This window comes from Anguilla anguilla, chromosome 5 (assembly GCF_013347855.1).
Source record: "Anguilla anguilla isolate fAngAng1 chromosome 5, fAngAng1.pri, whole genome shotgun sequence".
In the NCBI taxonomy this organism is placed as follows: Eukaryota; Metazoa; Chordata; class Actinopteri; order Anguilliformes; family Anguillidae; genus Anguilla; species Anguilla anguilla.
Genome location: NC_049205.1, coordinates 56,901,650 through 56,912,678, shown reverse-complemented (window position 1 = coordinate 56,912,678; position 11,029 = coordinate 56,901,650).

Genomic DNA, 11,029 nt, shown 5'->3' with positions numbered 1-11,029 from the left:
CAAACAATTTTTTTTGTCCTTATGCTGGATACATATAATGGATTTGGGGTTTGAAATTCATTACACATCTTGTCTAAAGAAGCCCATGGAAGGGTAAGTATGTATGTAAATAAATAAATAAATAAATACTGCTACACAGGATAAATTTCTATTTAACAACACACATATGCAAAATAAATAATGCACTATTCATCCATTATCTGACCTTGTCAGGGATGCAGGGCCACTCTTCAGCATATCCTTACAATACAAGCCCTGGAACTGCATCATCATATTGTTGCAATTTTGTCTTTAATTTCAATTTAATATTTATTTATATATATATTTTTTATTATAGGTTATATAGCACTGCCAGCCTACTAGCGTTGAATCTTATGATTTCATTGCTTCTTCCATTCATCAAAACTAACTTTCCCCAGATTGATATGATCAATAAAATTTCTTCAAGCTGCTAGGTTTATACATATATCCATCGAGCTAGCTAATGTTCAACTGTTATGTAGTAATGTAGCCACAACCCTGGAGAAATCCTGGTTCAAATTCGATGATAATACCAGCAAACAAACGCCTTTTGCATTGTTTTTTCTGAGCTATACTTACAAGTAGCTTGCCTTCCCACTGCAAGTGGAACTGAAAATTTCACCATAAAAACAACGGAATGAATGCAAATACATGTGCTCTGGCCCGGCTTAGGGGGTTAATGTGCTGCAGGTGTGACAACACTGCTGCTCCTGGATTTCGATGACTCAGTCCCTCCCCAACCGCCAAATCGAACTGTCACTCTCAGAAGGTGGGGGGACTCTCTAAATTGACAGATAGTGTTATTTAATGGGACTATCATTCATCCACATCAGCTTTTTTTTTTTTTTTGAGTGACAACGGATGCCCGGTCTTTCTCCCAAGCAACTGCCTCCCCGCAATCAATCAATTTGTTAATCCGACATTCTGATCTCCCCTGTCAGCATGTGGTAGTGCCTGTTAACACGCTACAGCGCTGCCTCTCGTGACGTATTGCTTAAATGCGTCTCAAATTCCGATGACTCAGAAACGAACAAAGCAAAAAAAAAAAAAAAAAAAACACACAAAAAACAACAGTAATCATATGTGCAACTCAGCCTGCTTTAAAATGGATGACTAATATTTCTAGTCATCACAGAATGCTTCAGAAAAGCTCTCCCTCCACTCTCCAGGGCGCTGTGTCCCCCTGTCACACACATCACTCAGTAAAATATTTCAAACTCGTTGCCTAGAAACAAAATTCTCCCTGAAAAGTTTTGTTTCTTTGTTGCTATGGGTACTGTTGTTACGAAATTATGGATATAAATAAACTCGTATATGAAGAGTCAGCCATTTGAGTCCTTTAATTACGTAGCATTTGCTACTGTTTGTTGAGTCAGAGCTAAATAATTAATTAGGCTGTTTAATTAAATTTTCAGTGATGCAGTTTTTCCCCATCTCTAGTTGGAAATATTTAACCCTGACCTGTATTTTTGTCAAATTAAAACACTTTCTACACACTATGTACAGAATGAACTTCATCCAATCTGATTGACTGGGACTGCACAGAATAAGGTATAACGTATATCAAATGTATATCTTTTCAATTCATGGTTATAATTTACTTTATTTAGATTCGGATTTTAACCTCATTCTCTTGATTTCCTGAGACACATTTTCTACCTTGAAAATGCTTGCAGGGATTGTTGTGACTCACCTGACCCATTTAACATGACCCTTTTTAACTCTGGTAATATCCGAAAGAAAGACCAATTACTGATCGAGCAATCGAGCATGGACACACATGCACACACACACACACACACACACACACACACACACGCATATATATATATTCAGGGCTGGGGGTGGCCACTGATCATGTGGTGAACAGACAGAAAAACACAAACAATAGAAATAGAAATTGGCTTACCATCAAAGAAACCTAAAAAAAGAGAAACCAAAACCACAAAAAAAAAAAAAAAAAAAATCCACCACACTGTGCATAGCCGCCAAACGCCCTCAACACACTCCCCCTTATGCCCACAATGGACCACAGCTGATGTAATTGCAATGAACCACAGCTGTGACCGTACCTGTCTGTAGAGCAGGTAGGGGTGGGGGGGGGGGGGTGCACCCCAATTCCCTTCCAGGCATCACAATATATATACAGATGGGTGACAAATTAAAGAAAAAACCAACATCTTAGTAAGGTCTTGGGCCACCACGAACTGCCAGAACAGCTTCAAGGCAGCCTGGCATAGACTCTACAAGCCTCTGGAACTCTACCAGAGGGATGGAACACCATTCTTCCAAAAATTACTCCCTCATTTGATGTTATAATGATGCTGGCGGACAGCGCTCCCTAACACGGTCCTATGGGCTCTCAGCTGGGTAGCGATCTGGTGCCAGTTGAGCAGTCTTTGTGACTGAAGCTTTTGCCATCCATGCCCCAATAATGAACACTCTTCCACAAAGTCACTCAGATCTTTTCTTCTTGCCATCTTGATCCAAAACCGAGGTCAACTGAGCCTGCTGAGCACTTTTATACATGCCACAGAACATGATAGGATGGTGATTGCTTAATTGTATCATGCAGTACACCTGTAAGGAAGTATATGCATTCATTATGATTCTCCACTAATTTATTCAAGTTGTCTTTTCATTTATCACCCATCTATATTATTATTATTATTGTTGTTGTTGTTGTTGTTAGGCAAAGGTTGAACAGTAAATCGTGCTGGGGTTAAACCCTCTGGCAAAATTTCTAGGGCGAATGTGTCTTGAATCTCATCTCTTTCGTATAGTAGACATTTGGAGGAATCCATTTCACCCTAGCTTTACTGTGTTAGAATCCGTGTCTTTTGCAAGGAGAGCACTATTTGTGATCCCCAATATGAAAATAAGGGTGGACGGACAGCAGTTAAAACCCAGCCACAACTCCTAGGAAGAACACATTATCTGAAACACACCTGATCTATATTGTACACCATCTGAGAAATACATTCCACCTGACTTTCACTGGGCTATAATCCTTTGCTTTTGCAGGGGAAACAGATTTGCATGGATATTTGTATTGCCTTATATTCAAATCTCCTCACGGTAGTCTGTCAGTGTAATAATTATGTCCCAGCAACTATTTTTATAAGACAGTGACACTCACCTGATTTAGAAACTATATATGTAGAATAATCAGATTCATCACACCCCTATTTTTTAAATCTGTGTGTTGGTGTTTTGTTTTTGTAATAAGATTTTGAATTCCCCATAGTCTATAAGCACATATGGAAGTTACATTGTGTTACATTGTAGTATTATAGTAATTAATACCACAGGCTGTGCCTGTCTGCTCCTGCCCTTAAAACAATGTGGAAACAATTCTGAATATTTCATTTTTTAAAATAGATTAATCATTAAAAAAAGTAATATAAATTACATTAATTCATTATATTCGTGAAGTTTCAAAAAAGTTTAACTAGTTTTGATAACTCTTACATGGCATCTGATCAGAATTTAACGTGTTTAATTCCTAGGCACCGCTTGGCAGCGATACAGTGATTACATACACTTCTAGCGCCTGCACATTAATCCAAATTTGCCTGTTTGTTCGGCGTGACGCAAGTAGCCAAAAAAAAAAAAAACAAAAGAAAATACTGGATGGCTCTCCTTGTAATATTTCAGCCTTCTGATATCTGAGCAGCAGTGTAGCAGGAAGAATAAGACAAGCAGCTTTGTATCTAGGAGCATGGGAGCATCCCGAGACAGCGCTGAAAACACTTTAGCAAAAGTACTTCATCAGAACGCTTCCGCGAATTTTCCAGCCGTCAAAAATTGCCGTAGAAATAAACAAGTCATAAATTGCTGAGGACCTTGCTCGAGTTAAGTACCTCGCTGCTTCTGTGAATTTCTAATCACCGGAGCGAATTAAGCACAATGGAAAATCTGAAGACTCTCTGCGAAAAAAAGGCCAGAATTCAATTTCTGTTATGCAAGTCACTTGTACATTGTACATGTAGTTTTTTTGCTCATGTATTTGAAGAGGTTTACATGCACACAGACCAGGGCCGAATACGTATTTGACCCAGGTCTGCATGCACTTGTCCCCTTCATCTATTTTTATTAAAGCAGCTCAGCAGACGATGGTTCTGATACATCAATCGCTGTTATGAGACCAGTACACTTCTGCTGCTTCACCCCACACTTCACCCTCATACCCAAACTCCACAAGCTCTCGAGCCTTATCTCCACAATTCCCCTCCATACCCCATTAAAAGGATGTGATATTATCACCACCTTCACAGAACAGCGTGGATTAAATCAATTTGACTTCCAGATTTTTTGCGTCAGTCTCTCATGTTTTTGATGGAGGTCTCTGACACATTGTCAAGATTTCCTTTGATTGAGACAAAAAAAAAAAAAAAAAACAATTTCCAGCACAGCCAGTGAAGAAATGAGGTTGTCAAAAATAATTGGGTGGCAGATAATGGATATCTCATATTTGAGAACTTCATGCACTGCTGTCTCTTGATAAGGGTATCCTGCCACATCTTATAAAATGTCTATCGGCAGTGCGTGTCCAATTAGCAAAGCTATTTTTGATTAACTGGTGTTTGTATCTTATTGATCCTCGACTGCTTACCAATGTACAAAATTTTACCAAATGTACAAAAAAAGGAAAGAAATTTAAGTGTGGAAAAATTGCAACACAAATATGAGCAAAAACGACCAGCACACCAATAAACATACGTACATACGGCTTAATAAAGGAAAACATTTTGTCCTAAGACTTGAAAGCATACTGTACAGAGGCCTATGCTAGACGTCTAGAACACTGAATAGAGAGAGAACATTTTGAAAGCTTTGTACAGCTTTGATGTCTGACAAGTTCCCTTTGCAATGCGCCTTATGATTTATTTAAAGGAGTTTTCTTTAATAAGTTAATTATAAGTTTTCTAAGAGTTTTATAAGAAGAATAAATGGAAAGTAATGACAGAAACTTGTTGACACCTGCATGAACATAAGTAGACTGTCCAGGCACAGAAAGAAGTAGGACTGGAAAACATTCAATAAGCAGAGGACAGTTAGTTTTTTTAACTTTTGGTCAGCAGGTTAGTGGCTATACCAATGACAGTCAGAGAGGTACTAACAGGTAAAGTATTTATATTTAAACCTGTTTGCTGTTTCACAGTTAGCTGTTTTTACCTGATTGCTTTATGTCTGCGTATTGTACGCTTTACGTAAAATAATTTTAGTTATAAAGAAATCAGGTATGCATTTCCCATATACTTGTCATAATTAGAATAATTCAATGGCACCCACTATCGTTCCTTCCGAAATAATTTAGATGAACCCCTTCTGTACCTTCTTTTTAAGCCTGAAAACGACATGCCCAAAATAAAATGGTTACGATTATTGAACCCTTCTGTCTACAGGCATAATCCTGGTCTCTTCTTAAAGGCAACCCTTGCGGGAGCTTGTTCTGCAGGAGTCACAATTAATCTGAATATTACTGAAATAAAGTAAGAGAAACTCAAACACAAGGGAAGCAGAAATTTTCTCACAAGATTTTTTTTGTTTTGTTTTTTTTGAGTGGATACAGCCGCTACCCTGAGAGGAGCATGTATGTGGTCGCTGTATGACGCAGGAGGTAAAAAAAAAAAAAAACAATAATAATGCCAATAATGCTCTTTGAATTGAAATACATTGTTACAACTGCATTATAATGTTCAGTTAAGAACATAAAGGGATGAAGGCACTCCAAACTTCTTTGCCACCTCTCCCGACATCACAGCTTTTTAATTGAGCCTTTGCAAATAATCAAATCGCTTTGTGCACAGGGCGGTTCTTGTACAAGGGCGGTTCTTGCACAAGGCATTCAAAATATGTGTTTAAAACGCGGCACAAAAACTGCATGTTTATTTAATTCCACCCACATCTTGGACAAAACATGCAACCGGTTACGCAATTACTCGGCAAATGGCTTAGGTATTGATTGCTTGTGGTAACTGTTAACAAATATGTAAATCAATAGCAAAGCTGAATGAAAATTAGGCAATTTATTTGCATCAGAGCTTTGGAATAAAAGTATCTTTTGAACGATAATGTCCAAATTGTATTCTTTGTGCGGCACTTCATCTGCCGTTTGCTCTTTTAATTAATCTTAACAAGTTTACTTTCAGGCCCCATTCTACCTTGTGGGCTGGAGGAGCAGTCCTCTTATTTTTCCACCAAATATTACCTCATAACCGTACAGTACCCTCCACCAACCTCAGGCAGCACAGACAAGGACTCACACGGAGCTCGGGCCAACTTAGGGCAGCACAGACAAGTACTCACATTGCACTGCCAATTTAGGGCAGCACAGACAAGGACTCACATTGCACTGCCAATTTAGGGCAGCACAGACAAGGACTCACACGGAGCTCAGCCAACTTAGGGCAGCACAGACAAGAAATTACGTTGAGCTCAACCAACTTAGGGCAGCACAGATAAGTACTCACATCGGGCTCACCCAACCTACAGTCACACACAAACAGTCATTGTGTTTGCGGAGTACATTTTGTGTACAGGGTACCACATTGGGGCAGTGTGGGCACCGTCGGGCAGTGTGTACCACTTTCGAAGCAAGGTTATCGGTTCGAATCCCAGCTGATGCCTTTCTGTGTGGAGTTTTCATGTTCTCCATTTGTCCACATGGGTTTGCACCAGGTACTCTGTTTTCCTCCCAGAGTACAAAGACATGCAAGTTAGGGTAATTGGAGAATCTAAATTAACTGTGTGTGAGTGAAAGGTGTGTGTGCTCCAGCACCCCCCAATAACCCAGACCAGGAATTAGATGACGGATAGACATTTTGTGTGCAGCCTGTAAACTGTAAATTCAGATTGGCTGGAGGTGATCTCTGGTATACAATGAGATGTGAACAAATGGGCAATTATGCACCACTCCAGGGGGGCTGCCAGCTGGATTCTCTATACATGTTGTCTGATATTTCATATTTTGAGGCATTTTTTAGGCAAATGCTCAGGACAGAGCTGTCTACATTCCAGATCAGATCCTTGCCTTGCCAGATGGTGTTCCTAGTGATGTTGTTATATCTATGACTGGGTCAACATTTGTTCTTTTGTTAATAAAGTTCTTTTTTTTAAATACATACAACAAAACATCATATAAATCCTGTTCCACAAATGGGTAATTGCAATACTGGTTAAATATCTTGCAGAAAGGCAGTGTCCCACCTGGGAATCAAACCTGCAACCACTGCTTTAAACCCAACCATCTTGCTTTCTCTAAATCACTGTTGTTTTTTTTGTTTTTTTCCAGAAAAAGAAACAGAAGAACGTATGATGCATATAGTAAATTTCAGCTTGGAAACTCAAAAGGTGAAGAAAAATGTTATTGGTCTCGAGGCAGCATGGCTGTATTGTACTAGATTCAACAAGTATACCAATACTAAGAGGTTTCACACCCATCCCAAGCAGCATACGCTAATGTAAGCTTGTGACTCAAAGGACTTAAAAAAAATTTAAATCCCAAATCTATTTCCAGTGGCTGAGATGTACCCTGAGAGCGGGACAGACGCACAGCACAGCACAAGATGTGTTTATGATAATGACCACCCCCATCATCATCATCATCATCATCATCATCATCATCACATCTTCCAAGAGGCACTTCCAGTAGGAGGACTTTGTATTAATTACAGCCCTGGGTTTGACAGCATTGTCGTACTATAGCTAATATTACACCTGATTTGCAGTCAGTGGTGCAGAAAATCATGCTGGGAGAAAGCCCGTTCTCTGGTACTTCACTGCTTCATGGAAGTGTGCCTCAGAATAATTCCCCCTATTTGGAGTGTGGGGAACCAGTCATATTTTAATGTCCAAGTTGGTGCATTAGTGTAATGTCATCTATCAAAGCACATACTGTGTACACACGTGAGAGAGCGTGTCTGTGTGTGAGAGAGAAAGAGAGAGTGAGAGAGAGAGAGAATGAGAGAGAAAATGAGAGAGAGAGAGAGAGAGAGGAAAAACTTTCAGAAGGGCCGACAGCCCCACAAGCAGCAAGATATGTAGCCACATGCCAAATGGTGAGGGCCACAACGAGGACACAGGCCACATGAAATATCTCTCTATTTGAGATGCTAATTTATTTAAAATAAGAGAGCCCATCAGACACGGTTGTACTGAGCATGCTGCCCACGCCGCTCACAGCTGCCACAGGCTGGGCACAGCAGTCGAGGCCTTCTGAAGGAGCCATCTGGACCCGGCAGTCCAGCTCAACAGCGGCAGCATTCTGGAACGTTCTGCTGCAGCGGCAGCATTCTGGAACGTTCTTCTAAAGCGGCAGCATTCTGGAACGTTCTGCTACAGCGGCAGCATTCTGGAATGTTCTGCTACAGCAGCAGCATTCTGGAACGTTCTGCTGCAGCGGCAGCATTCTGGAACGTTCTGCTACAGCGGCAGCATTCTGGAACGTTCTGCTACAGCGGCAGCATTCTGGAACGTTCTGCTGCAGCGGCAGCATTCTGGAACGTTCTGCTGCAGCGGCAGCATTCTGGAATGTTCTGCTACAGCGGCATCATTCTGGAACATTCTGCTACATTCCCAGCAGATTAAGTCTTCATCCCAGTGGTTTTAACGTTTCATTACGCACAGTGGATTAAGTCACACACGTCCATCAAACCCCTGTAACACCCGCTTCTACATCACAAGTTAAGAGGTTTTGAATTTTATTTAATTTTTTTAAAGAATAAAAATAGCAGAAAGCAGGGCTTTGAGAGAGTGTAACTCCAGAATTCTCCTACTCACAGAGCTGAAGTTGGACTTCGAGTGGGCTCCAGGGTCTCCACTTGAGACAACACGTACAAGCGCATGCACTGCGCGCGCAGACGTCGTGCACTCATCATGTAAAACCCCATTAATCGCAGTGAGATCAGAGACTGGGATAGCTACACGACTGAGAGAGTCACCATGCTAGTACCCTGTGGCACTTGATGGTAATTCTAGTCTCTGACAAAGCAAATACGCAAGCAAATGATGCTTCAGGAATTGAGTGGATGGTCGCGCCAGTGCTACAGGATGACTACTAAGTAGGCAGGAGGAAGCCTTTGAAGATTAAAAGTTTAGAGCTGATGAACAGTTTGGAGGAAAGGAGCTCATCCTTACGAGACTGCTTTGATCCGAGCTTCATTTTTTCCTCTTTGTGGTCACAGAAGAAGAGATTCATAATTACAAGTGACTGCCTCCACAAAGGCCCTGCAGTATCTCCCCAGCAAAGAGAGTTGCAATATTGTTGCTTTCTAAAAGAGCGTTAGTCTCAATTGCTGTTGTTTTGAGTACCTTTCCATTCCAACCTACTTGTGCTTGTGCTTGTGCTTAAAATGCAAGGCCAATCATGCAAGACCTGCTTTCATTTATATTTTCTTAGCATCTCTCTGTGAAGACTTTTAAAGCTTCATCAACGCGTGGTCCTTTGTTATCTATTAAGAGGCCATGCTAATTAGCCTGGTTATCGTTTTTTTGATTAGGAGCCACTCTTTTCAGGCAGGGGGTGTCAGGGATTGCTTGAAAGGTCAGTTGAAAAGAAACTATAAATTTCGGGTTCATTATCCTGCTCTATTCCAGTGATGTCCATGAAATGAGTTTCAGTGGTTCAAGGAAAATGTCATCCCCCCCCCCCCCCCCCCCCACAAAAAAAAAAGAAAATAAGCAAAAAGCCCATTTTTGTTTCTTCATTTTCCATACCCATCCCTCTCTACAGCCCCCGAAGGGCCAGCAGCTGCTCTGTGCGGTAAACAGCCCCTGCTGCTGTTTGCGTGGCTTTCAAGCAAATCAGTGAGCATGAGGGAGGAAGGGAGGGAGGGTGGAAAAGAGGCAGAAGGATCAAAAGAAGTTCCACAACTAAAACATTTTTAATTTGACTGGTTTTGTTCCCCCCCCCAGTTTTTGAATATCAAGTTCAGCAGTTTACTAAAACGAAGCAGTAGCTTTGTATAAACAGAACAGGAGCAGACCTTGAATAAACAGTGCTGCTCAGGGAGACAACGTAAGGGTAGCTGTACTGAATGCCCTTTAGAGTATGAGGGTTAGTAGGTTGCAAGTTATGCATGTGACAGCTATCTATGTTGACATTTACATTTCCTGTGAGCAATGCACATGTGAAAGGAAGTCGTCCCTAGAACGACGCCCGGGGAAAGACTAATTCCTCCACAGCTGGTTCGTCCTATTGTCTATTTCAAGATCATCAGCAGCCAGCCACAACGTAACATTTATAACACCCCCCTTTCAAAATAAGCAAAAAACAAAAAAAAAAGTTTGTACAGAGGGTCGACCAGGACTGTCCTAACAGACTGTGATTACCCACAATCCCCTCACTCCCCCACAGTCTCTTTTTTGAGGTGAGGGGAGCAGTGTTTGGCCAACCTGCAGAGCTCTGTTGAACACGCATTTTATACCACCCTTTAAAAACAAATTAATAAAGTTTGTTGACACACCAGGGAATGTGTTAGTGTGCCAATGCACAGTGATTACCCACAATCCCCTCCCACTCCCCAGCAGTCTCCCTGTTGCCCAGTTGATGAGGGGAGTTTTTGGGCAACCACCCACAGCTCTGCGATTGGCTGGTTTGACTCAGCGTGGGGGCTGGCTGTGATGTTTGGGGGTGTGGGAGTGGGGGTGGGGGTGGGGGGTCTCAGTTGGGGACGGTGTTCAGATGCAGGCAGGTAACATTTTCATATGCATGTGGGACCCTGTGCCTCCTCGGCCTTTGGGGATACAAGCCCTTGACCTGACCCTGCTTTCACATCCAGAAGCTTAGTCTAAATTCACAAAGCAGGAACGAGGAAGAGGGACCAGTTTTTTAGCAGATACACTTTTCTACGCTACAATTTTAACTTTTTATTTATACTTTCAACTGGCATGTGGCAATTCCCCATGTGTTGATTAAAGAGAATAACTACTACATGGATATACTGTACGAAAAGTGTTGGACATATACATATTACCTGGGTTGTTGAACAATCTCCTGGTCAGC